The sequence below is a fragment of the Rhinopithecus roxellana genome, chromosome 7 (assembly GCF_007565055.1).
Source record: "Rhinopithecus roxellana isolate Shanxi Qingling chromosome 7, ASM756505v1, whole genome shotgun sequence".
Classification (NCBI taxonomy): Eukaryota; Metazoa; Chordata; class Mammalia; order Primates; family Cercopithecidae; genus Rhinopithecus; species Rhinopithecus roxellana.
The window spans coordinates 20,695,437-20,723,328 of NC_044555.1; the positions used below are offsets into that span (position 1 = coordinate 20,695,437).

The 27,892-nt window shown below is 43.7% G+C and overlaps 2 pseudogenes; one reads left to right on the forward strand and one right to left on the reverse strand.

The window, feature by feature from the left end:
- Positions 1–2,603: 2,603 nt before the first annotated feature.
- The window catches only part of LOC104681168, a 38,633-nt pseudogene continuing 13,344 nt past the window's right edge, over positions 2,604–27,892 (forward strand).
- On the reverse strand, positions 16,716–17,033 carry LOC104681163 (annotated as a pseudogene).

Genomic DNA, 27,892 nt, shown 5'->3' on the forward strand with positions numbered 1-27,892 from the left:
CCTGAGTCTGTAGAGAACTGAAAACAAACAAACAAACAAAAAAAAAAACCTGGGTGTGGTGGTGCATACCTGTAGTTCCAGCTGCTCAGGAGGCTGGGGCAGGAAGATTGCTTGGGCTCTGGAGTTTGAGGCTGCAGTGAGCTAGGATTGGGTCACTGCACTCCAGCCTGAGTGACAGAGTGAGACTTTGTCTCTGAAAGCAAAAAAAAAAAAAGATCGTAAGGACGAATTTACTCAGAGGCGGGACTACTGTGATAGGTACAGGGACCACTGCAATGGGGTCTTGCGATGGGAGAGTGATATTAGGATCGACTTCGACTCCACCAAAGACAAGTGGGGATTTGCAGTCAAGGAGTAGGAGCGGGAGCGGGGGGCGGTCAGAAGATGGGAAATTGCTTGAAGGAAATCTCAGGTGCAGGGGATTCTGGTTAAACTGACTTGACAGGATTTTTGCTGAAACAGGCTAAATGGGCAGAGTCCCTGGATGAAGGACAGAGCCTGAGGTTGGGACCTAGTCAGAAGCAGGACGCAGAGGAGCTCCACTCAAGTTTGGTCAAAGGAGAGTGTCTCTGTCTGAAAGCATAAGCAATAAAGTCAACAGCAGTAAAACGAATGGATCACAAAGGAGAATTTTTGTGCAATGCTAAGCAGGACTCTGCTTTAATCATTGTAAAAGTTGATTATGTGAAGTGAGTCGTTCTTAGTTTTTTTTAAGTTCTTATTTACAGAGGAAGCCTTCAGCTACTACGCTTCAGAGAGAACAGATTGTAACCTTTTTTTTTTTTTTTTTTTTTTTTTTTTTTTTTTGAGACAGAATCTCACTATGTCACCAGGCTACAGTGCAGTGGCTCCTTCTCCGCTCACTAAAACCTCCGGCTCCCGGGTTCAGGCGATTTTCCTGCCTGAGCCTCCTGAGTAGCTGAGACTACAGGTGTGTGCCACCACACCCGGCTAATTTTTTGTATTTTTAGTAGAGACGGGGTTTCACTGTGTTAGCCAGGATGGTGTTGATCTCCTGACCTCGTGATCCGTCCTCCTCGGCCCCCTTAAGTGCCGAGATTATAGTCATGAGCCACCGCACCCGGCCAACATGTTTCTTATCAGACTTCAAGTCTGTGTTGATGTTGATGCCAGAGAGGTATAATGAGGCATGCCTGACCCCTACTTCCTGTCATGGCCTGAAACCATCTCTCAGATTAAATTATTGCAGCACTATTCACAATAGCAAAGACTTGGAATCAACCCAAATGTCCATCTGTGACAGACTGGATTAAGAAAATGTGGCACATATACACCATGGAATACTATGCAGCCATAAAAAAGGATGAGTTTGCGTCCTTTGTAGGGACATGGATGCAGCTGGAAACCATCATTCTTAGCAAACTATCACAAGAACAGAAAACCAAACACCACATGTTCTCACTCATAGGTGGGAACTGAACAATGAGATCACTTGGACTCGAGAAGGGGAACATCACACACCGGGGCCTATCATGAGGATGGGGGAGGGGGGAGGGATTGCATTGGGGAGTTGTATATGATATAAATGATGAATTGATGGGTGCTGACGAGTTGATGGGTGCAGCACACCAACATGGCACAAATATACATATGTAACAAACCTGCACGTTATGCACATGTACCCTAGAACTTAAAGTATAATAAAAAATAAAAATTAAAAAATTAAAAAAAAATTTAAAAGAGCCCTGGCTGAGGAGGAAATGCATTCAGATGCTTGGGGGCAGAGGGCTTAGGATTTTATTTTTGATTTACAAGTCCTATAAGATAAAACTGCATAAATTTTAAAGAACAAGTGTCGTGCCGGATGTATGGACCACACAAAAAGTTCACCAAACTGTCCAATGCCATAACCAGAGACATTCGAATGACAAATCAGGATGAGAAGTTGATGTTTCCACATTGTAGACAGCTTTTCCCAAGACGTCAGAATAAGTCTTCATATCATAATGAGACTCTTACACCCTTAATATCTACATTTTTCACTTGACAGAACCTGACCCCCAAATCCTTTCCTGCCGGGGGGATGGCTTGAGACCAGGAGGTCGAGACCAACCTGGTCAACATAGCAAAACCGTCTCTACTGAAAAAACAAAAATAAAAATATTAGTGGGGGCGAGGTGGTGCATGCCTGTAGTCCCTAGAACGAGGCAGGAGGATTGGCCACGGCGGATTTTACCAACACCACAACCACATCCCATAAGTAAATATCTTTTCCTCTCTCCAGGACTACAGGTAAAGAATGGTAATTGTGCACACCATACTTAGATTCCCTTTCAAAAATGTAATCATAGATTAGAGGGCCTTAGACTGTTTTTTTTAGTTGCAACAGATGTAGAAGCCACTGAAGAATGAACTCTGTGACTAAGTCCAGCAAAGCTGTGCAAGTGTGCTAGTTTGGAAAACATTGTGTCTTTCAAGTAGAAAAACGACAGATTGACCATTTATTTCTTCCCACAGTTCAGACTAGTATACAGATGTTTAACCCAAGATCCAGGGAGGGTCTTCAGAGAAATCAAAATCTCCTGATGGTGCCTGAGGACCTCCCACTTTGTCGCAGTGGCAGGAGGAGACAATATTCTGCAATGTCACTGCCCGAGGATGATGGACCAATCAGGGCAGTTAGTGAACTCGATCTGGCCAATTGGAAGTCAGAACAGTAGGTGTGACAAGCGAAGCTGATGTAGTGTCTATCAGTACAGGCTCCAGTGAGACAACCTTCCCAAGCGGTGATGGCAGGGAGAGGGAGAAGAGGGGACAGAGACTGATTTTCCCGAATAAAGCAGCCCCTGGGATTGGCTACTTTAAGTTCAGAGTACCCACGCTCTTTCCATTCTTCCAAAATCAGAGTATGCATGTGCTGATTTTCTCTTTCCATTCTTCCTACCCCTCCCCCCACCGTGGTGCATTTGTTATCTACTTTTAATAAGGCAGGTCGCCATCTCAAATCCTTCCTGTCAGTTTCTAACTTTTTCAGGTATGGGATTTTTTTCCTAGGAACTCTCTATTAACTTAAGGAATTTGGGCCAGGCGCTGTAGCTCAGGCTTGTAATCCCAGCATTTTGGAGGACACAGCTAGTGGATCTCATGAACCCGGGAGGCAGAGGTTGCAGTGAACTACGATCACGCTACTGCACCCCACCCTGGGCAGTGGAGCAAGACCCTGTCTCAAAAAAAAGCTCACACAAATCATTCCTCCTGGGCTCAATCCATCCTGTCACCTCCGCCTCGTTACTACAGGCATGTGCCACCTCACCCCGCTTATTATTATTATTATTATTGTTATTATTATTATTATTGGTTTTTTTAGTAGAGACGGTTTCTCTGTATTGGCCAGGCTGGTCCGGACATCCCGGACTCAAGCGATCTGCCCGCCTTTGCAGAGTAGTAGCCCAGGGAACAGTGTGGGGTGACTAGGTTTCTGAGGAGGGGAAGACAGAGATATTGGGGACAGGGAGCAGGGTCTTGGGGGAGATATGGACCCTTGGGAGCCTCCCACCTTCACTCTGTCATCACCTAGCATCCCTGGAGACAAGTCTGTGACCTTGCACTACATTTGGTGACTCTCACTCCATTCTGGAAAGTGGGAAGGGAGTCAGCCAGCAGCATTAAAGCCCTACTGTGTGGCAGGGGAGAAGCTAGGGAAGGTCCCCCATGTTCTGTCAGTTAGCCATGGCATCAACCAGGACGGATTATCATCCCCACTTCCCAGATCCAGCACACAGGAAGTGGCTCCAGCTGAATGGCAGACATGCCTAGCTGAGTCATCGCCAGAATTCCTTTTTATTTTCCAGGCCTTCAATGATATTGCCCAATACTTCTCTAAGAAAGAGTGGGAAAAGATAAATTCTCGGAAAAAATCATCTATGTGTATATGAAGAGAAAGTATGAGGCCATGACTCAACTAGGTAGCAGAAAGTTCTAGGTACAGGCAAGTCTGGGGACACATGAGCGTCCCTTTTCCTGCTTTGGCTACTTCTTAGGCTGCAGAAAGTACCCCACATTTTCCTTTTGTGCAGGGAAAAATCGCAAGGCAGCTTCTGGATGTTCTGCTCTTCTGTATCCTGTCAGGGCTGAGGGCAGGGACTGGCCGCAGTGGAGCTCATACCTGGATCCTGCACGTTTCTCTCCCTTAGGCGTCTGTTCGGATGAGTCCAACTGTCTCTGTGGCATTCCGGCACCCCCTACCCCCACCACCACCCACCCTACCTTCCTTCTCTCGGCTTGTCTCTCTTTTTTTTTTTTTTTTTTTTTTTTGAGTCTGAGTCTCACTCTGTCACCTAGGCTAGAGTGCAGTAGTGCAATCATAGCGCATTGCAGCCTCGAACTCCTGGGCTCAAACAATCCTCCTGCTCAGCCTATGGAGTAGCTGAGGCTACAGGCACGTGCCACCATGCCAAACTAGTTTATTTTATATTTTGTAGATAAGAGAATCTCTCTATGTTGCCCAGGCTTGTCTTGAGCTCCTCACCTCAAGCTATCCTCCCGCCTCAGCCTCCCAAAGTGCTGGTACTACAGACATGAGCCACCATGCCAGGCCTAAGCTTGTCTCTTAAAGAATAAACATTTTGCTTCTTTCTAGGTTTCAAGGTCACCCTCCCAACTTTCGTATGTAATAAACGGGCCACAGACTTCCAGGGGAATGATTTTGATAATGACCATAATGGCGGGAATCAGGGTGAGTAGATGGGAAGGGGATGGAAAGGGCCTCCTCAAGCCCGACTACTTTTCAGCTCAGCTACCTGGGAAAGATCCTCAGGCATTTGTTCCCTCACACACATCAGGGCTGAGTGAAAAAAAAAAAAAATTGCTTGCAGAAAGTTAACTACAGAGGCCATTCATATAAAATGCTAAAACATGCAAAACAAGAATATATATTTCATGGATAACAAGTAAATGGTAAATGTATAAAAACATGAATGCGAATAAAAAGCCATCAAATTGAGAACAATGACTGTAAATGGAGAAGGAGGGAGGGCAGGGATTGGTGAGTGCTGCACAGACAGCTTCAGCCGTGACTTGTTGATGGGGGGGGTTTTTTGTTTGTTTTGTTTTGTGGTTTGTTTGTTTGTTTTTATGGAGTGACTCTTATCACCCAGGCTGGAGTGCTATAGCGTAATCTCAGCTCACTGCAACCTTCACTTCCTGGGTTCAAGTGATTCTCCTGCCCCTGCCTCCTGAGTAGCTGGGATTACAGGCGCCCACCCCCACACCCAGCTAATTTTGGTATGTTTGGTAGAGACAGGATTTCAGCATGTTTGCCAGGCTGGTCTCAAACTTCCTGATCTCAGGTGATCCACCTGTCTCAGCCTCCCACAGTGCTGGGATTACAGGTATGAGCTACCACTCCCTGCCTGCTTTTAGTATTTCTAACATTCTGAATAAATAAATCAAACCTAACATAGTTGTGGGGTACTGTTGAGATGCGACTGGACTCAATAGTATTCCACATACTTTTCTGTGTTTTTGAAATATTTCTTTTTTAAAGGACATGTTGTTCTTGCTAAGCACTGTTAATGAACGAAAGGACAGTTAAGAAAGTGTTACAAGTGAAAAAGATTTAAAAAGAATGTATTAAAAGCACAGATCTGCAAAAAACTTCCAGAGTTTGTTTGATTAACAACATGTAGATATTGGATAAGTATCTTATGAGAGAGGATAATGAAAATATTATGTAATAAAGATCGCTGTTTCTCTCTATTTTACAAAAACCAAATACTCTTCTCATTCCCAAACAACCCTGAATCTCCGTGATGAGCTTGGAAGAGAGTTTGAAAGAGTGATCCTTCATCCAACACAGAGAGCTTTCCCACTTTTCAGTGAGCAGAGATAACATAGGGTGAAAAAAAGACAGGTTCTTGCATAGAGATCTTTGTGCATTTCAGGACTATTAAGGGGACATATATGTTTACTTGCTCTTCTGCTCTGAAAACACAGTTATAAGACAAGGTCAGAATATCCAAACTGTCTCCAATAGACCTATTACTCCTCAACTAAACAGGCCAGATTCTACCATCTCCCACCATCACTATAAGAGGTCTGAAAATCCAGTGCTTGAGTATCTGCCAAGTTTTTGACATTAAAAGAGTGTCTTTATACTGAAAATATTTCAGAGCCACTGGACTAAATCATCCATGGTTCATCACACATTTAACAGCTTAATTCACATACCATAAGATTCACCCATTTCAAGTGTAAAATGATTTTTAGTTGTTGTACATCTTGAGTGGATACAGTTCAGATTCCCAACCAAATAATTTAATTATTTGAGAAAAATTAAAAGATACGTAATGGAATAAGATGAGACTGTGATGGGGTTTAGTCCCATTTGATAAACAATTAGATGGAAAATTCTGAATTGATGCCACAGATAAATGCACCAACCATGACTAAACATAATTCAGAAGCAAATCTCAAATAACTCCTCAACAATGAGTGGACTCATAACCCTCTGCTGCAGAATGCCCTCATGCGACAGAAGTCTCTCTAGAGTTTGGAAATCTTTACGAACAAAGAAAAATTCTGATGTATTCTCTTTCAGTTGAACGTCCTCAGATGACTTTCAGCAAGCTCCAGAGAATCCTCCCAAAGGTGAGTATCTCTCAAATTTTAAGGGCCAGAGAACCTTTGTCCCTCCACGGATGCAAACACTGGTAAGAGTGGGAGAATATAAAAAATGCCCTCACTGCCTCCTTCTCCCCATGTCTATCACAACACCTGATGTAGCATCGACGGCTTGATAATACTAACAGTTGTAATCCTAATACCTCTTTGTTTTCATAGAGATGCCAGATATTCTAAACAGTTTACATGGATGAATTTAATCTTTAAGAAGACCTCTATGATGATGTTTCTATAATTATCTCCGAATAATAACGTCTCATACATTTCGGTTGTCATCCACACAAAAGCCTTGTGACTTGGTGCAAATCTTCTAAGTTCTCTGAGCTCCAGACTCCTGGTCCATGAAATGGAAGTAAAGAATCATAGTTCATGTTATAGATCCTAGTTATCAGCAAAATAATAATGACATGAGGCTGTCGTGGTACAGAGATGTTAAAGAATTTTCCTGAGGCTCAGTGGCAGTGGTAGTCTAATCCAGAGCTCCAAGCTGTTTAAAGCTCATTCACGTTTGCATTTGTTTAAGAAGTTCAGATACTGCTCACTATGGCTTTACCTCATAGGGCCTGCTGGTGCTTCCACTGAGACACCCACTCTTGCAACAGGAAGGACCAGCTGGCCTCTGCTCTGTTACTGGGGCCACTCGCATCGCTTAGGAATCGCTTGACTGTTGGTCCCTTTCTACTGTGAAACCCTTGAGGGCCTTGTTTACACCTGGGGCATCCCGGAAGCCTCAGTCCCAGCCCAGGGGATCCATCGGAGGCCCCTGAATAAGTGATTCCACAAGCGCAGATTCAACTCTGGTTTAGAGGGTAAAGGGATCTGTGAGTTGGGTTGCCATTGTGGAGAACAAATTCAAAGAAGGATCATGAAAAGTATTAGCTTTTGTTACTACTGCATTTAAAGTGTTTGCAAGCTCAGAGAGGACTTTCCCTTAGCCTGTTTTACATGTATTTTTCACTATTTCATAAGTGAAGAAGCTGTGTAAATGTAGCTTGACAATGTTGGTCAGTGACACATCCCAGTGTAGCCAGAATTGGTATGGGTACCACCTCACTTAATTCCACATTCAGTGTTCGTTCCTCGGTAGGGTGGTATGCAGTATCTAGTATCTAGTACTGCTTTCTTTGCTGCCTAGATTAATTTCAGCAAACCATTTCTTTCCCTCTCCCTTCCCTGTATTCATCTCCACACACCATCTTTCCCAGCAGTGTTTTGTCCCCTCTCTATGTTTTCACATTTACTCTCTCAGGAGCTGTCTACAAGCTTATATGGGATCCCTTGTATTTTATAGAAGCTCTTCCTTTTATAGACCTTGTGAATTCTTAGAATGCTATTCTCCAAATCTTCTGTATACCAAACTCTCAATTACATTGAGATTTTTCACAGACTACTCTAACAGATATAGTAATGATGGGTCTAAGATATCAGCCTCTCTAAGCCAGAGAATGAGAAACTGGATAAAGAAGGCACATGGGCACTTGGGAGAAGCGAGGCATCTCCTTTTTTTGAGTAAACAGAGACTAACACTCTCCAGCCTACCCAACCCTCATTTTCCAATCTTCCCCATTATAGGACCCAAAAGGGGGAAACAAACCTGGACCCACAGACTGCGTGAGAGAAAGCAGCTGGTGATTTATGAAGAGATCAGCGACCCTGACGAAGATGATGAGTAACTCTGTAAGTGAACCTTCGGCTCATCCCCCACATCCCTGCAGATGTGCTATTCTGTTATGGTACTGGTAGCCCATCTTGTCACTTGTTCCCCAAATCATTCCCTTCTCATAATTTTCTAGGGTACAGCATTGAGGCTGAATGATGAGATCTCCCATGCTCTTTCTACTCCCTTGCCTGTATATGCAGGGATCCTCTCTACCCAGGATGCTGTGGGATCCCAAACCCCAGGTCAGCCCTGATATGCAAGCCACACCTTCCACTAGCCTAGGAATGGATAAACCAGGCGAGGAGGTCACTGTGGCATGTGTAGATGGTTCATTTCAAGGAACCGTGGAAGGCCTGTGTGGGTCCTGAGGTAGGGCAGAATCGGAGTGTGCAGGGTCTGCAGGTCAGGAGGAGTTGAGATTGAGTTATCAGGCAGTGGGAACTCACTGCCACTTACTTACCTTCTCTCTTCTTGCCTTACCCTCAGGGATGTGACACATGCCCATGATGAGAAGCAGAACATGGTGACCTTTCACGAACATGGGCATGGCTGCGGACCCCTCGTCATCAGGTACATAGCAAGTGAAAGCGAGTGTTCACAACAGTGCAAAGTTGAGCATCATTTTTCTTAGTGTGGCAAGAGTTCAATGTTAGCCTTTCCGTTGTATTTTCCTACAGTGTGCCATTCTGTTAGATATTAGTGTTTTCATTGATGAACAAGACATACTTAACGCATATTTCAATTTGTGTATCTATGCACCTACCTTAGAAAACAAGTATTTTCAGGTATTCTCTCCATAGCATAGCACTACCCTCCTCTCTCCCCAGATGTGACTACTGAGGGCAGTTCTGAGTGTTTAATTTCAGATTTTCTCCTCTGCATTTACACTCCCCCCACACACACACACCAAGTACCACTATAAGCATCTCCCATCTGCTTTTCTCCATTGCCATGCATCCTGGTCAAGCCCCCCTCACTCCGTTTCCTGTTCAGCATGCACTTCCCTCATCCGATTCCCCTCTATCAATCATTGACAGTTAATAAGCATTTGCAAATGTTCCCCAATTGTTTGTTCCTCTCATTATTGTGCACACAGTTCTGTGCACGTGTGTAAATATTTCTTTAGGATAGATTCTTAGAAGTGCAATTGCTGCGTCAAAAGAGTCATTTATTCAACAAAAACTTAATGAGAGCGAACTGGTGCTGAGCGCTGTTCTAGGTGCTGGAGAGACATCAGGGAACAAGGCAGACAGATGTTCCTGACTACCATTCTAGAGGAGGATGTTTCCAGTTGTTGGGTTTGTTTGTTTGGTTGGTTGGTTATTTGTTTGTTTGTTCTAGAGACAGGGTCTTGCTCTGTCCAGGCTGGAGTGCAGGGGAATGAACATAGCTCAATGCAGCCTTGAACTCCTGGACTCAAGCAATCCTCCCACCTCAGCCTCCAGAGTAGCTGTGACTACAGGCACGTACCATCACGATCTACTAATTTTTTTTAGGTTTTGCCTAGAGAGTCTCACTATGTTACCCAGGCTAGTCTCGAAGTCCTGGACTCAAGCAATCCTCCCACCTTGGCCTCCTAAAGTGCTGGGATTACAAGCATGAACCTCCTTGCCTGGCCTCCAGTTTTTATTTTGATAGAGACCATACGCTTCAGTCCTGGAGCAGGATTCTGCAGCAAGTGGTTGGTTGGGCATCTTGGCCTTCGCGCTCTGAACGATTTTCAAGTTCTAGGGCTGGGACGGTCCATTTGGGAGTATGTGGGAGGAGACACAGATGAAATCCTCATCTGGGAAACGTGGAGGAATGAGGAAGATGCGTGCACTGTAGACCCTGTGATAGACAGGGAATAGAAGAGTCCACTTAGTCTCCATGCAGGGAAGCAACAGTGGGAAAGTCCCCTGGACAGAAGCATGAGACTGCCCATCAAGGGTCTCACCAACCAAGGGCCTTGGGATTGGGGTGAGGACGATGATTTGAAATGGGTCAGTTCTTTCTCACAGGTACCACTGCACGGTGCAGAGGTGAAACTGTTGTGGGGAAGGGAAGGGCAGAGGGGTGTCTGTTTTAGAACAAATCATTGTGTGTGAATGAAGACATTAAGGCTCCATTCACACACAACAGGCTTGAAACACCAGCCCCAGGTAGAGGCAGGATCAGAGCTGTTTTGACCATCCGTAGCCCATCACCTTGGCCTCCTGGTTCTCCCCAGCCTTGGAAGGAGGACACTATCATCATTATGCCTATATGATAGATGAGAGACAGAGTCCCAGACAAGATGGTAGGTGTCTTGTCACCGGTCCTACAGCTGGCAGGTGCAGGAGAAGCTGAGTTTGGAGCTCACTGACTCTAGAAACATTAAGGAGGACAGGTGTGTATGATGGACGGAGGGAGAATTGAACAAGTCCCGGGTTCTGCCCCCAATCACAATGTAGAGGCTGTGGGTTCATTTACCCAAGACAAGGAGTGCTAGGAGAGAGAGAGTGCAAGGATGGAGAGGCAATCATAGTCACAGCAGGGACAGTGGGAGACAGAGATATGCAGGGTGGGCAGAAGAGGGTCAGGCAAAGAAGCTGGGAGACCCAAGGCCAAGTTTGGGCTGTCACAACCACCAGAGGAAGAGGGTGCCAGGAAGGAAGTTGTGGGGCTCCAGGAGCAGCAGAAGTTCCCCAGATCTGTGAGCATGCCCTGCCTGGCACTGCAGGAAGACGTGGCTGCCACCCAGGTCAGTGTGGACGTACCTCTACCTGTGTCTCAGAGGAAGCAAATTCTATTTTATCCCAATATGGTTCTGTATTACACAAATGTAACATTCGGCTACTAGATATTGAGTGCCTTATCCTCCATGCAAATAGAGGAGAGGATGCCCCAAGAGAGATACTGAAGGGTTTGATTTTTCTTTCTCCCTGGGAAAATGGGATCCATAAGTTGGGTCCCCCAGCCTTCCAGACAGGTGCAAGGAAGGGTGGCTGGAAGATTCTGAGTCATGACAGGGAACATTTTTCCTTAAGTTCCTTGGGTGTATAAAGCTCCTGACTCTCTGTCTATCATGTGTAGATAATGAGTGAACATGGTCCCCTCTCCACAAATGTGTTTCTCTCCTTCATTATTACTGTGAAGGGTTGAATTTACACCAAGTCATGATACACTACTTTTGTGGTTTTTTGAGACAGGATCTCACTCTGTCACCCAGGCTGCAGTGCGGTGATGCAAGTCCAGCTCACTGCAGCCTCGATCTCCCAGGCTCAAGGGATTCTCCCACTTCCGCTTCCAAACTAGCTGGAAGTACAGGCACACGCCACCATACCCAGCTAGTTTTTGTACTTTTTCTAGAGCGGGTGTCCACTATGTTTCCCAGGCTGGTCTCGATCTCCTGGCCTCAGCAATCCTCCTGCTTCAGCCTCTCAATGTGCTGGGATGACAAGTGTGAGACACCTTGCCAGGCCTTCACTTTCTTTAATGAACAATTATCAGAGTTTCATCTTAGAGGCAAAAGTGGCTACTGCCAGCCAATCTGTCTGTGGTGTTGGAGGGGAATCTGGCTGATTTAGATGTTTTAAATGAACTTTTAAATTAACCTACCTGATGACTATCCTAAGGCCCTTTCCAGCTCCGTGTTTTTTTGATTCAGAGTGTGGAGTTTTTCAGAGGTATTACAAAGAGCATCTCCTGGCCGGGCGCGGTGACTCACACCGTGATGCCAGCACTTTTGGAGGCTGAGGCAGGTAGATCACTTAAGGTCAGGAGCTCGAGACCAGCCTGGCCAACATGGCGAAAGCCCTGTCTCTACTAAAAGTACAAAAATTAGCCGGCCGTGGTGGCAGGCCCCTGTGAATCCCAGTTACTGCAGGGGCTGAGGCAGGAGAATCCCTTGAATCCGGGACACAGAGAGTGCAGGGAGCCAAGATCACGCCACTGAACTCCAGCCTGGGTGACAGAGTAAGTCTCTATCTCAAAAAACAAACAGCATCTCATTCCTACAGTGATTTGAGCTGTGGTCTTTTCTACTTGGGTTTCTCTATCAGTCCGATCCCATCTACTCTATCTCCCAGGAATGCCTCAATATTTCTGGTGGACCACTGACCTGTTTTCCTATTTTCCTCTACTGTTAAGAATTGATCCTTGAAAACATTTTCTTCCCAGTTCAATGGAATGTTGAGTGGGGCACGGGATCTATCTTCTATCTTGCTCCAATCATCTGGTTTTAGATATTTTATGTACTTTTGTCACTATATAAGTTTAATTTTTCTCAATTTGGTTTTCTAAATGGTTATTAGTGGTATGTAGAAAACCTACCTATGATTGTACATAATATTTTATTACCTGTCTGGGTGCAGCTTCCTCTGCATTTTGGCACAAGACTCAATCTGTTTTATTCTCCAAAAGGAAAGTGGCAAGCTGAGCGCAGTGGTTTACGCCTACAATCCCAGCACTTTGGTAGTCCAAGGCGGGTGGATCACTTGAGGACAAGAGTTCGAGACCAGCATGGCCAAGATAGTGAAACCCCATCTCTACTAAAAATACAAAATATATATATATGTGTGTGTGTGTGTATGTATATATGTATATATATGTGTGTATATATATGTATATATAGCTGGGCATTGGTGGTGGGTGCCTGTATTCCCACCTACTAGGGCAACTGAGGCAGGAGGATCACTTGAACTCAGGAGGCAGAGATTACAGTGAGCTGAGATCGTGCCGCTGCACTCCAGCCCGGGAGACAGAGACCCTATGTCTAAATAAAAAAGAAAAAGAAAAAAAGAAAATTCACCTCACAGGCAATAGATAGTTATAAAAGGATACTGTATGGAAGATTTCATAGGGGAGACTGATGGAAAGAAAGGATATATGTGCTTTTTTTGTTTTTTTTTTTTTTTGTTTTTGTTTTTTTTTTTTTTACAGAGCTGAGCAGTTCACTGCAAAAATCAACAGAACTGCCTTTTTCTCCAAAAATTTTACTCATAAGCTATTCTACTACTGGTTCTTCTAGTCCTTCCCTCTATTCCAAATCTTCAAATTGTCCATTTCCTTATTGTGATAATTTTCCTCTGCCCAAGTCTGGGTACTCCAACACTGTCTTCAGTGTTTGAATGCCCATTGCTTTAGCTCAGGTTCCCAAGGAAACAGGCTTTGGGCTATACAGGACACCTCTAGACAGACTATACTGAGAAACCATGCTTGAAACGGTGCATGGGGAGAGGAGAGGAGAGGGAATTTACATACCTGGCTCTCATTCCCAGTTCCTTTTCTTATTGATCAAAATTTACCCCACAGGCACGAACTTCCCCACGCTTCTAGATTGCATCACCTGTCCCTTTCGCAACTGTCTGGGAAGCCAGATCCCACACTTGGAAGTGTAGTGTTTCATACAATCCAAAAGTGGTAGCAGAGGCCAGGCATGGTGGCTCACACCTGTAATCCCAAAACTTTGGAAGGCCGAAGCAGGTGGAGAATGAGGTTAGGAATTTGAGACCAGCCTGGGCAGCATGGTGAAACCCCTTCTCTACCAACAATACAAAAATTAGCTGGGCATGGTGGTGCACGCCTGTAATCCCAGCTACTTGGGAGACTGAGGTAGGAGAATCACTTGACCTGGGAGGCAGAGGTTGCAGTGAGCTGAGATCACACCACTGCACTTCAGCCTGAGTGACAGAGCAAGACTCTATCTAAAAAACGAACAAACAAACAAACAAAAGTGGTAGCAGAAGTCAGAAAGTCCAGGCATGTAGCTACTTTGCCTGGTTGTACAGCAGCAGCCAAGGGTGAAAACTAATGCTCCAAGGCAAGTCCTAAATTCACCGAGTAACTGGAGTACCCATCTGTGTTAGTTAGTTGCCTTTATCTGAGGAAAAATAAAGCTCATATCTCTATGACAAGCAGGTGCTTACAAGTTGGAGCTAGGCACCTAGGCTAAACTCCCCTGGTGACAGGGAGACAGGGACATCATCTCCCTCAACGTTCACATTTCAAAGATGGCTCCAAGGTCTTGAAGAAAGACATTTCCAGGGGCCGGGCGTGGTGGCTCAGGCCTGTAATCCCAACACTTTGGTAGGCTGAGGCTGGAGGATCACTTGAGGCCTGGAGTTCAAGTTCAAGACATTCCTGGGTTCTAGGGTGGACAGAGGCTTACATATCAAAGGAAGAATTTACAAATACAAATTTTCTCAAGGAAATACTCTAAGGAAAGTGAAATGGGGGAAGGTCTCTCTTTCCCTTTTGGCAAGAGGAAAAACTCAATTTATATTTAGTTACCCTTACAATTTCCCCCTTTCGTTACTCTTTTATAGTAACACTACAATTTTCTAATTATCTCCACTGCTGTTTCTATCTTTCTCTGGGTAGTTTACAGCCACCTAGATATCCAACAAGTCCATAGTAAGATGCAAAGCAAAGCAATTATCAGGATTACAATAAGATGAAAACAAAAATTTTTTTTTTTTTTTTTTTTTTTTTTTTGAGATGGAGTTTCGCTCTTCTTGCCCCGGCTGGGGTGCAGTGGTGCAATATCGACTCACTGCAACCTCCATCTCCCGAGTTCAAGCTGTTCTCCTGTCTCAGCATCCAGAGTAGCTGGGATTACAGGCACCTGCCACCACATCTGGCTAATTTTTTTGTATTTTTCATAGAGACCAGGTTTCACCATGTTGGGCAGGCTAGGCTCAAACTCCTGACCTCAGGTGATCTGCCTACCTTGGCCTCCCAAAGTGCTGGGATTATAGGCGTGAGCCACCATGTCTGGCCCATCCCAAGTTTTTAGATAAACCTAACCAATTGTCAAGCAGAAAATGTTTAAATCTACCCATAAGCTGGAAGCCCCTGCTTTGAGTTGTCCTGCCTTTCTGGACCAAACCAATGTATTTCTTAAATGTGTTTGATTGAGTCTCCAAAAAATGCATAAAACCAAGCTGCACCCCTACCTCCTTGGGCAACTCAGGACCTCCTGAGGCCGCGTCATGGGCTATGGTCACTCCTATTTGGCTCAGAATAAATTTCTTCAAATGTTTTCCAGAATTTAACTCTTTTCATCAGCAGGCTTCAGGAACAGAGCAGAATCAGTTTTTAGTAATTTTATGGGGAAAGGTTGGAATTAGTCCATTCTATATGTAGATAACAAGAACTCGGCTGGGCGCAGTGGCTCATGCCTGTAATCCCAGTACTTTCGGAGGCTGAGGTGAGTGGATCATGAGGTCAAGAGATCAAGACCATCCTGGCCAACATGGTGAAACCCCATTTCTACTAAAAATACAAAAATTAACTGGGCATGGTGGCGTGCGCCTGTAGTCCCAGCTACTCTGGAGGCTGAGGCAGGAGAATCGTTTAAACAGGGGAGGTGCAGGTTGCAGTGAGCCAAGATCGCACCACTGCACTCCAGCCTGGTGACAGAGAGATTCTGTCTCAAATACAAACAAACAAAAAACCAAGACCTCGAAACAATGCAGACAGCCACAATCTAATAACTGTTCTATTAGAACTTTTCTTTAACAACATAATTTTTCTCTATATATTGATCACTTAGGAATCTCAGATTTAAAAACCTCTTGAGGATAGAAAGTGAAACCAAGGCGGACTTTAGATTTCACCTACATTCTCAAGGTTCCTGGGCCTGCCAGAAAGTGACCGTTTTTATTTACTCACTGTAAAGCTAAAAATACTTGAAGTTAGCCATTCCTTGCATTTTGATGAAAGCCTTCGTAATATAACCAATGTTTCATTATTTTTTTCTTTTTGAGACAGGGTCTTGATCTGTCGCCCAGGCTGATGTGCAGTGGTGAGATCTCAGCTCACTGCAGCCTCCGCCTCTTGGGTTCAACCAATTCTCCTGCCTCAGCTTCCTGAGTAGCCAGGATTACAGGCGTGTGCCACCAAGCCTGGCTAACTTTGTATTTTTAGTAGACATGTGGTTTTACCATGTTGCCCAGGTTGGTCTCAAACTCCCAACTGCAAGTGATCCACTTGCCTCAGCCTCCCAAAGTGCTGGGATTACAGGCGCAAGCCACTTTGCCCAGCCCTATAACCAATGTTTTCAGTTGTATCCCTCTATAAAGAGAGAGCAGAGGTGCTTTGTTGTTGTTGTTGCTTTTTTAGTGGTTGTGTGTGTGTGTGTGTGTGTGCTTAAAAAAAAAAAAAAAGTGGGCCAGGTTCAATGGCTCACACCTGTATTCCCGGAACTTTGGGAAGCCACTTGAGCCCAGGAGTTCAAAACCAGCCTGCCCAACATAAGGAGAACCCCATCTCAAAAAAATAACTAAATAAAGGAAAAGAGAAGAGAAGTATGGTTTTATTACTACCTGCATGCAGGGCCTGCATGAGGTGGTAGGTGTACTGGGCCCAGGGGACATGTGGGCTGTGAGTAGATGGTGATGGCAAGGCTGCAAGGAAAGGGGGTGGCTTGGAAGCCAGGCCCAAGGGATCCTCAGATCCACTTCTTGAAATGGGCAGCCTTGAGAAAAGAGTCATGGTAAGCCACAGTCATACCATCCATCAGATGCAGAAATTTTTGGAAATCTAACTGCCCATCACTAGTGAGATCCAGTTTCTTCACCATGTGTTCAAGGACACTGGGGCGCTTCTGGTTCTTTGTGAAGGCAGCTAGGTCCGTATTCATGAAGCTTGGGAACTCCATCTTGGGGTGAATGCTGTTGTAACCATGCTTTCCAGCCTATTTCTGGAAAACAGAAATTGGGGAATTGATGCACTGCTCTGTCTCTGTAGGGCTGGAGATTTTTGCCATGTTGGAATTGAATGAGGCACCAAGAGCAGGCTTTTACTGGACCTGTGTAAATAACCATATTGCCATAAGAATATTTACAAATGGCTTTCGAATTCTGGAGGAATCCAGAAGAAAGAGAAAGCAAACATTTCCATCTTAGTTTACAAAAGCATACTTAACCAAATTGTTATAAACTATAGATACTTTAACAGAGAAAATTTTCTTTTTTTATTTTCTTTCTTTTTTTTTTTTTTTTTTTTTTTTTTGAGAAAGGTTTGTGCCCTGTTGCACAGGCTGGAGTGCAGTGGTGCAAACACAGCTCCCTGCAACCTCTGCCTTTCAGCTCAACTGATCCTCCCACCTCGGCCTCCCAAGTTGCTGGGACCACAGGCGTGTGCCACTTTGCCCAGTTAATTTTTTTTGTATTTTTTGTAGAGGCGGGGTTTTGCCATGTTGCCCAGAGTGGTCTTGAACTCCTAGGCTCAAGCGATCCTCCCTCCTTGGCTTTCCAAAGTGAACAACCCCACCCCACCAGAAAATTTTCTTATATGTGGAAAACAAAACATTTAATTAAAAAGAAAGTTTTTATTGTCTTAATTTTTTTTTAGAAACTGGGTCTCCTATGTTTCCCAGGTCAGTCTTGAACTCCTGCACTCATGGGATTCTCCTGTCTCAGCCTCCCAAAGTGCTGGGATTACAGCTATAAGCCACCGCACCCAGCCAAAGAGCAAATAAAGTTTTAAATAAAGGTCAAAAATACATTAACTTTATCAGTTATTTAGCTTCATGTAATTAATTTTTGTTCTGCTTGATCTTGATGATCAGTTGCATGAACCCATCAGTTTCTGTCAGAGTTTTGAAAAAAAATTATTTAGTTCATTGATCTGAAAGATATTAGAAATCTATATTCAACAGTACTTGTTAGAATCTTTTTAATGAATCTGATTCTAGATGCTTTAGAGAAGAATCAGCACTGTAGATGAAAAAACTTAAAATAGAGATGATTAAAATCTGATGAAAGTTCAATATTTGACATGAAAGTTCAGATATTTCTATTATATAGAGCATTTTAAGATAACCAGAATCATGACTGATAGCATCACACCAGGATCATCAGACCTCTGTAAATTATATATGATCTTCAGATCATATAAACATTAACATCAATAACATATCTATGTAAGTGTAAACATATAACATTAACACCAATATCATAGCTACATAAGTGTAAACAGCAATTAGTATTATTTTATTATTTGACATTGCTTTTCATATAATCTAACATATCAAATAAGCCTAATGAGAGACACATTCTTTGAGGCTCTCCAGGAGCCTCACTGGTAAATCTCAAAGTCAATTTCAGGTTAAAAAGACTTAAATTAGTATTTGCTTAGTTTGTTCAATAGCAACAGATAAATTAAAACAGAATTTGATTTGGGGGAAGTTTGTCAAAGATGTTTAAAGGCTCAAAACATTTGTTCAAAATAGGATCACGGGTCACTGTGAAATAAGAGTCACTCATTTAGGGGCACATGTTCTCAGGACCTCCTGAGGGCTGTGTCACAGGCCAAAAATAAATTCTAAAAGAAAGAAAAGAAAAAGGGAAAAAAGAAAATAGTCACTCATTTAACCAGATTGATAGTCAACAGACTTCAACAACAATACAGAAAGTTACATGGACTTAAAAACATAACCTTTCCAAAGCTCAGTTTCCTAAGCAATCAGAAACCTAATTATAGGCCTGGCGTGTTGGCTCACACCTGGAATCCCAGCACTTTGGGAGGCCGAGGCAGGGAGATCACTTGAGGCCAGGAGTTCAAGACCAGCCTGAGCAGCATGGTAAAACCCCATCTCAATTAAAAGGACAAAAAATTCACTGTGTGCGGTGGCCTGCGCCTGTGGTCCCAGCTACTCCGAGGCATGAGAATTGCTTGAACCTGGAAGACGGAGGTTACAGTGAGCGGAGATCACGCCATTGCACTCCAGCCTGGGCGAAAGAGACAGACTCCGTCTCAAAACAAAATAAAACAAAACCCTAGGATCAACAGAAAGGAATGCCAAGGTTAAGATAAAGGATTGCAGAGCCCCAAGTTCTTCCTTGCAGAGGAAGCCTTCAGGTACCAGGCTACAGAGAGAACAGGTTGTTAACATGTTTCTTTTTTTATTTCTTCAGATGGCATCTCATTCTGTTGCCCAAGCCAGAATACAGTGGTGAGATCTCAGCTCACTGCAACCTCTGCCTCCCAGGTTCAAGTGATTCTCCTGTCTCAGCCTCCTGAGTAGCTGGGATTACAGGCGCCTGCCACCGCACCCAGCTAATTTTCGTATTTTTAGTAGAAACAGGGTGTCACCATATTGGTCAGGCTGGTCTGAAACTCCTGACCTCAGGTGATCCCCCTGCCTCAGCCTCCCAAAGTACTAGGATTACAGTTGTGAGCCACCGCGCCCATCCGTAATATGTTTCTTATCAGACTTCAAGTCTGTGTTGATGTTGATGTCAGAGAGGTATAATGAGGCATGTCTGACCCCCACTTCCTGTCATGGCCTGAAACCATCTCTCAGGCTCAATTTTAAAAGAGCCTTGGCTGAGGAAGAAGTCCACTCAGATGGTTGCAGGGATGCAGGGGTTTAGGATTTTATTTTTGCTTTACAAGTCCTATAAGATAAAACTGTATAAATTTTAAGGAACAAGTCTCATGCCTGATGTATGCACCACACAAAAAGTTCACCAAACCGTCCAATGCCATAAGCAGAGACATTCCAACAACAAATCAGGATGAGAAGTTCATGTGTCCACACTGTAGACAGCTTTTCCCAAGACACCAGAATAAGTCTTCATATCATAATGAGACTCTTACCCACTTAATGTCTACATTTTTCACTTGACAGAACCTGATCCCCAAATCCTTTACTTCACCTAGTGCTCCCTTTTATAGAGTTGGCACTCTGCTTTAATTCAACCCAGTCCTAAAATGCTACTCAAAGACTATAAGTGGTCTCATTCACTTTCCCCACAGTCTTTTGATTTGTTTAGTTGGTGGCCTCTAGGCTTGGGATCTTGGATCAAAACTATTGTACAAACTAAATTTATTATACTATTGCTAATTACAGCTGGGTGCGTTGGCTTATGCCTATAATCCCAGCACTTTGGGATGCCAAGGCAGGCAGATCACTTCAGGTCGTGAGTTGGACACCAGCCTGGCCAACATGGTGAAACCCCGTCTCTACTGAAAATACAAAAGTAAGCCAGTCATGGTGGTGGGCTCCTGTAATCCCAGCTACTTGGGAGGCTGAGACAGGAAAATCGCTTGAACCCAGGAGGTGGAGGTTGCAGTGAGCAACCTTGCTCACTGCACTGGCTGGATCACACCACTGCACTCCAGCCTGGGCGACAGAACGAGACTCCATCTTAGAAAACAAAAACAGAAACTTAACAAATACAGTTAAGAACCTTTCTTAAAATGCGAAATCTCTGTTATTATAGACTGATTATTTAAAAGGTAAAGAAAAACAGATCAACATGTTAAAAAAAAAAAAAACCTATTTGAAACCTAGAGGAGCAGACTCGCCCTGCTTCAGTGCACCCTTGACACTAATGTTCAATTTTTAGAAAAACTGATAAACAATTTCTTTTCCATCCCAACCTATCTCATCATATATAAGACTTCCTTCCCAAGGCTCATCCTTCATAAACCCTCAGCAACTTGCTTAGACATTCTGTCATTTTTATTTTTTTGAGGCGAAGTCTCACTCTGTCGCCCAGGCTGGAGTGCAGTGGCTCGATCTCGGCTCACTGCAAGCTCCGCCCCCCAGACCCACGCTACTCTCCTGCCTCAGCCTCCCGAGTAGCCGGGACCACAGGCGCCCGCCACCACACCCGGCTAATTTTTTGTATTTTTTTAAGTGGAGACGGGGTTTCACCATGTTAGCCAGGATGGTCTCGATCTCCTGACCTTGTGATCCACCCACCTCGGCCTCCCAAAGTGCTGGGATTACAGGCGTGAGCCACCGCGCCCAGCCGACATTCTGTCATTTTCTTACCCCCAGTCTTAGCCATATAAATTTTCATTTTTATATTGGACTCCATTCCAAGTACTAACCAAGCCTGACCCTATTTAACTTCTGAGATTAGACAAGATTTGGCACATTCTGGGTGGTATGGCCACAGACTTTTTTTTTTTTTTTTTTTTTTTTTGAGACGGAGTCTCGCTCTGTTGCCCAGGCTGGAGTGCAGTGGCCGGATCTCAGCTCACTGCAAGCTCTGCCTCCAGGGTTTAGGCCATTCTCCTGCCTCAGCCTCCCGAGTAGCTGGGACTACAGGCGCCCCCCACCTCGCCCGGCTTGTTTTTTTGTATTTTTTAGTAGAGACGGGGTTTCACCGTGTTAGCCAGGATGGTCTCGATCTTGTGACCTCGTGATCCGCCCGTCCCGGCCTCCCAAAGTGCTGGGATTACAGGCTTGAGCCACCGCGCCCGGCGACTATTTTTTATATTAACACAACCAATCATTTTATTTTAGGATAAAAATGTATTGTCAGACCACACAAAATTTTGTCATATAAAAATTATTTTTTTACATTTTGTATATAGAATTATATATACTAAGAACTTTTAATTTTTAGTAACCTTAATTTTTAGTAAAAACCTAGGAAGTAGTTGGGAATTGTTATATATTAACATCTCATGAATATATATTTTATAATCTTTAAAAATATTTTATAGAACAATTTTCAATGTGGAACAGGGCATTTTATTAACAGATCCAAATACGTTTTCTCTTTTATAAAACTTAAGGGCCAAGAACAAACTTGTACTTATGTTCAGCGATTTGTATCTGTTATTTTCTTAGTTGGAAATGATCCCGGCATTTAGTGAGTACCTATTACTTAATCTAACATAACATAACTTTAATATTTCATCTTCATATGGTAAGAGCAAGAGAAAAAAGATTTCAAATTACATGAAAAGTTCACTTTATAAGCATGTATCTCACATTTACCTCATTTATTCATTTTAACAATCATACTTAGATTGCTTATGAAAACTGACATATCAAGCAAAGCCAGTTGGCTGGGCATGTTGGCTCACGACTCTAATTCCAGCACTTTGGGAGGCCGAGGTGGGCAGATCACTTGAGGTCAGGAGTTTAAGACCAGCCTGGCTAACTGGGTGAAACCATATCTCTACTAAAAACTACAAAAATTATCCAGGTGTAGTGGCGCACGCCTGTAATTCCAGTTACTCAGGAGGACAATGCACGAGAATCAGTTGAGCCTGGGAGGTGAAGGTTGCAGTGAGCCCAGATCACACCACTACACTGCAGCCTGACTCAAAAAAAAGAAGAAAAGAGAAAAGAAAAGAAAAGAAAAAAGAAAAAAAGACAAGAAAAGAAAAGAAAAGAGGAGGTTTCATAACCAGGAGGGAGAGAAAGACCCTTCCTAACAAATTCCCAAATAAAACTGAACTCAACCCCCCCAGAAAATGGCAGTTTGATCCAAGAAAGACTCACCACGGGGGAAAGAAACAACCAGAAAAGCAAAAGCTCAAGGGGGCCAAGTGTGCAGACCTCACGCCATAGTTCCAGAGGTCATTGATGTCTCCAAGGTGAGTCAGCTGCAGATCCCATTTCTGACACCACAAATATCAAAGTCAAAGACTATGGAGATGAATCTCTTTTCATAACTACAATATCAAGGATGTTATATTATGGGGTTTTTTTGTTTTAAGACAGGGTCTCGCTCTGTCACCCACCCTGACGTGCAGGGGCACAATCTCGCCTCACTGCAACCTCTGCCTCCCCTACTCAGCCTCTGGAATAGCTGGGATTACAGACATGCAACACCACATCCAGCTAATTTTTTGTATTTTTTGTAGAGACAGGGTTTCACCACGTTGTCCAGGCTGGTCACGAACCCCTGGGCTCAAGCAATCCGCCAGCCTCGACCTCCCAAAAGGCTGGGATTACAGGCGTGAGCCACCATGCCCGGCCATGAATTTCTAAACATTTTATTTCAGAATCATAAAACTGTAATCTGAGGCATACACACAAACTGTCTGGTCTTTGGTATGTCCAAAGAACAAAGAGAAAGTTGAGAGTTTTATTAGAAACAGAAATGTTACCTATATTTTTTAAAGCAAGTCCATTGGCACCAGAGAAGCTTTCGGGAGCTGGCAAGCTGTGATTGGTGAGTGCGGACAATAGGTAAAACAAGCCTTAGAGTCATTGCAGGTTGTTTCAGCATTTACACAGCAAAAGTGGTCTTAGGGTGGCAGTAGGCCATTTCAGCCACCAGCCTTGTGGAAAATTCACTTCTTGGAGCAGGTGCAATGTGCCCTGAGTGCTTTTTCCCCTGGCCACCCAACTCTGACATAGTTGTATATGTCAAGAATTGAGTCAATTCAGGTGGGTTGTGGTGGAGCACGCCTGTAATCCCAACACTTTGGGAGGCCAAGGTGGGGGCAGAGGGCTTGAGGTCAGGAGTTCAAGACCAGCCTGGTAAACATGGCAAAACCCTGTCTCTAGCAAAAAAACAAAATTAGTGGGGTGTGGTGGCGCGTGACTATAGTCCCAGCTACTCAGGAGGCTGAGGCAGGAGAATCGCTTCAACCCAGAAAGCTGAGGTTTCAGTGAGCCAAGATCACGCACTGCACTTCAGTCTGGATGACACAGCGAGACTTCATCTAAAAAAAAAAAAACAAAAAGAACAAAAAAAGAACGACTCACTTCACATAATCAACTTTCACAATGGTTAAAGCAGAGTCCTGCTTAGCAATACACAAAAATTATCCCTTGTGATCCACTCATTTTACTGCTGTTGACTTTATTGCTTATGCTTTCAGACAGACTCTCTCCTTTTACCAAACTTGAGTCAGGCTCCTCTGAGTCCTGTTTCTGACTAGGTCCCAACCTCAGGCTCCGTCCTTCATCCAGGGACTCTGCCCATTTAGCCTGTTTCAGCAAAAATCCTGTCAAGTCAGTTTAGCCAGAATCCCTCTGCCCCTGAGGTTTCCTCCAAGTAATTTCCCATCTTCTGACCCCCTACTCCTACTCCCTGACTAAACTCCCCACTTGTCCTTGGTGGAGTTGAAGTCAATCCTAATATCACTCTCCCATCGCAAGACCCCATTGCAATGGTCCCTGTACCTATCACAGTAGTCCTCCCTCTGAGTAAAATCGTCCTTATGATCTTTTCTCTATTTTCAGAGACAAAGTCTCACTCTGTCACTCAGGCTGGAGTGCAGTGACCCAATCCTAGCTCACTGCAGCCTCAAACTCCAGGCCCAAGCAAACTTCCTGCCACAGCCTCCCAACTAGCTGGGACTACAGGTACGCACCACCAAATCCAGCTATTTTTGTTGTTGTTGTTGTTGTTGTTTAATTCTCTACAGACCCAGGAACTTGATGTGCCCGGCTAATTTTTGTATTATTTCTAGAGACGGGGTTCTGCCATGTTGCCCACGCCGGTCATGAACTGCTGGGCTCAACCAATCCTCTTGCCTCGGGCTCCCAAAGTGCTAGGATTATAGGCATGAGTCACTGCAGCTGACCCTTCCTTACAGTCTTTAATAAGTGCAATAAATACTTGTTTGCTTTAACATTTCCCTGTGTCTTCAATCTCCTGAAGTCTCACATGCCTGACATTGTCTTTACTCCACTCGGTATCAAAATTCCTTTCTGTCGTCTGGTTGGTTCAGTGGCTTACGCATGTAATCCCAGCACTTTGAGAGGCCGAGGCGGGCAGATCACCTGAGGTCAGGAATTCTAGACCAGCCTGGCCAACGTGGCGAAACCTCATCTCTACTAAAAGTATAAAAATTAGCCAGGTGTGGTGGTGTGTGCCTGTAACCCCAGCTATTCAGGAGGCTGAGGCAGGAGATTTGCTTGAACCCAGGAGGCATAGGTTGCAGTGAGCCAAGATCATACCACTGCACTCCAGCCTTGGTGACAAAGCGAAACTCTGTCTCAAAAAAAAAAAAAATCCTTTCTTTCAACAGTTTGGAGTTATTACACCATTGTATCCTTGCCTCCAGTGTGGTGTTCGAGAGATCCGATGTCAGTTTAATTATTTTTCCTCTGTAAGTAACCTGCTATTTCTCACTGATCATTTTTAAAATATTTTTTCCTTGTCTTTCACAATTTTACATTTCACTGTTCCTGTGTGTATGTACTATAACACCTTTAATTCTTAAGTCATTTTTCTAAATCTGAGAAATTCTTATTCATTACTTAAATATACTCTCCTTTTTAATGACTATATTTTCTTGTTATAAGGCTACTATTAGATGTGTTCTGATATTTGTTCTTCTATCCTCCCTATTAATTAACTTTTCCTTCATTTACTTCTTCTCTATCCATTACTGATTACTTTTATGAATTCTTTAGATGCATTTCCTCAGCTCAGTAATTGCTTTTTCAACTATATCAATTTTAACATCCAACTATTCCACTGAATTATTTGTTTGAGCAGTTAATGTTTTCATATCCAATAGGTTTTCTTTTTATTGATTGATTCATTTCTTCATTTATTTGAGACAGAATCTTCCTCTGTCACCCAGGCTGGAGTGCAGTGGCACGATCTTGGCTTACTGAACCTCTGTCTCCCGAGTCCAAGCAATTCTCCTGCCTCAGACCCTTGAATAGCTGGAACCACAGGCCTGTGACACTATGCCAGGCTAATTTTTGTATTTTTAGTAGAGACAGGATTTCACCATGTTGGCAGGCTGGTCTCGAACTTCTGACCTCAGGTGATCCACTCGCCTAAGCTTCCCAAAGTGCTGGGATTATAGGCGTGAGCCACGGTGCCTGTCCTTCCTTTTTTTTTTTTTTTTTTTTTTTTTTTTTTTTTTTTTTTTGACAGAGTTTCACTCTTATTGGCCAGGCTGTTCTTGAACTCCTGACCTCAGGTGATCCTCCTGCCTTGACCTTCCAAAGTGCTGGGATTACAGGCATAAGCCCCCATCTCTGGCCTTTTTTTATTTATTTATTTTTAGACGGAGTTTCACTGTTGTTGCCCAGGCTGGAGTGCAATGGTGTGATCTCAGCTTACTGCAAACTCCGCCTCCCAGCTTCATGTGATTCTCCTGCCCCAGCCTCTTGAGTAGCTGGAGTTACAGGTGTGCACCACCACGCCCAACTAATTTTATATTTTAGTAGAGATGGGGTTTCGCCATGTTGGTGTTCCTTGAACACCAAAAGAACTTCTCTTTTCTTTCCTGTTCCTCCTCCCATTTTCCAAGCTTATAATACTGGGAATTTTAGTTCAAGACTGTAATTTTTTAAATTTACAGTCTAAAGTTTACACTTTTCAATACATTTTACTATTTTTCTCCTCACCATTGCTGATTGAAATCACCTCCTTTCTCCTAAATTTAGTTTTCCCTTCTGATAGAACTGTATACCAATAATGATTTCTGAAGGGTATATGTGTCGTGAATTTTCTGAAATATTTTTTTCCCTCATTCTGGATTATCCTGGCTGTATACAGATATCTAGGTTCACCTTTTTGTGTTTGTTTGTTTTTGTTTTGTTTTGTTTTGTTTTGAGACAGTGTCTGGCTCTGTCACCCAGGCTGGAATGCAGTGGCACCATCTCAGCTCACTGCAATCTCCACCTCCTGGACTCAAGCGATTCTCCTGCCTCAACCTCTCAATTAGCTGGGACTACAGGCACGTGGCACCACATCTGGCTACTTGTATTTTTTGTAGAGATGGGTTTCGCCTTATTGGCCAGGCTAGTCTCAAACTCCTAAGCTCAAGCAATCCTCCCGTCTCGGCCTCCCAAATGCTGGTACTACAGGCATGAGCCACTGCGCCCGGCCCAAAGTTATCTTTAATCAGCTCCTGGAAAAACTTCTCCATTGCATTTTCTCTTCTCTTTTTCTCTGGGACCTTTCAGGATTTTATCTTTCTCCTAGAAATTTTACTCCTATGGTGTGTGGAGGTGGGGGTGGGGGAGCGAGGGTGCACCCGTGTGTGTGTGTGTGTGCACATGTGTGTTAATCACGCTCAGAACTAGGTGGCTCTTTTCAGGTGAAGATTCATGTCTTTGTTTAGTTGAGAAAATTCTAAAACATTATTTCTTCAAGTGCTGCCTTCTCTCCAGTCTTTCTATTCTTTTCTTCTTTTTTTTTTTTTTTTTTTTTTTCACAGAGTTTTACTCTGTCACCCAGTCTGGAGTGCAGTGGCACAACCTCAGCTCACTGCAATCTCTGCCTCAGGAGTTCATGTGATTCTCCTGCCTCAGTGTCCCTAGTAGCTGGGATTTCAGGTGCCTACCACCCCACTGGGCCAATTTTTGTATTTTCAGTAGAGATGGGGCTTCACCATGTTGGCCAGGCTGGTCTCTAATCCTCACCTCAGGTGATGTGCCTGCCTCCCAAAGTGCTGGGATTACAGGCATGAGCCACCGCGCCTGACCCGGTCTTTCTATTCTCTATCTCTGGAACTTCTATTGGATGAACATTGAAACTTCTGGGATCTATTCTCCATTTCCTTTATTATTTTTCTTTCATACTTTCTATTGCATAGTCCTTTTCTGCTATACGGTGAAGTAGTGCCATGCCTGAACACATTTTTTTCACTGGGTTGTTCCAGTTTCTCTTACTGATATGCAAAAGCTCTGTTGTATATTAGAGATGGTTACTTTTAATTTATTGCGGATCCTTCACCATTTTCCCCCAAATTTGCCTTTTTAAACAGTTGTTTATGGTGTCTTTTGACTTAGATGATAGTTTAACTTTTACATCTTTATGTCAGATTCATTGTTTATAGCCTTGGTGTAATGTCAGGAAGTGCCTATGCCAACTCAAGATGTCTTACACTGTAATATTTTCCTAAATTTTCATCTAGTTCTTTATGATTTCATGTTTTCACATTTAAGTC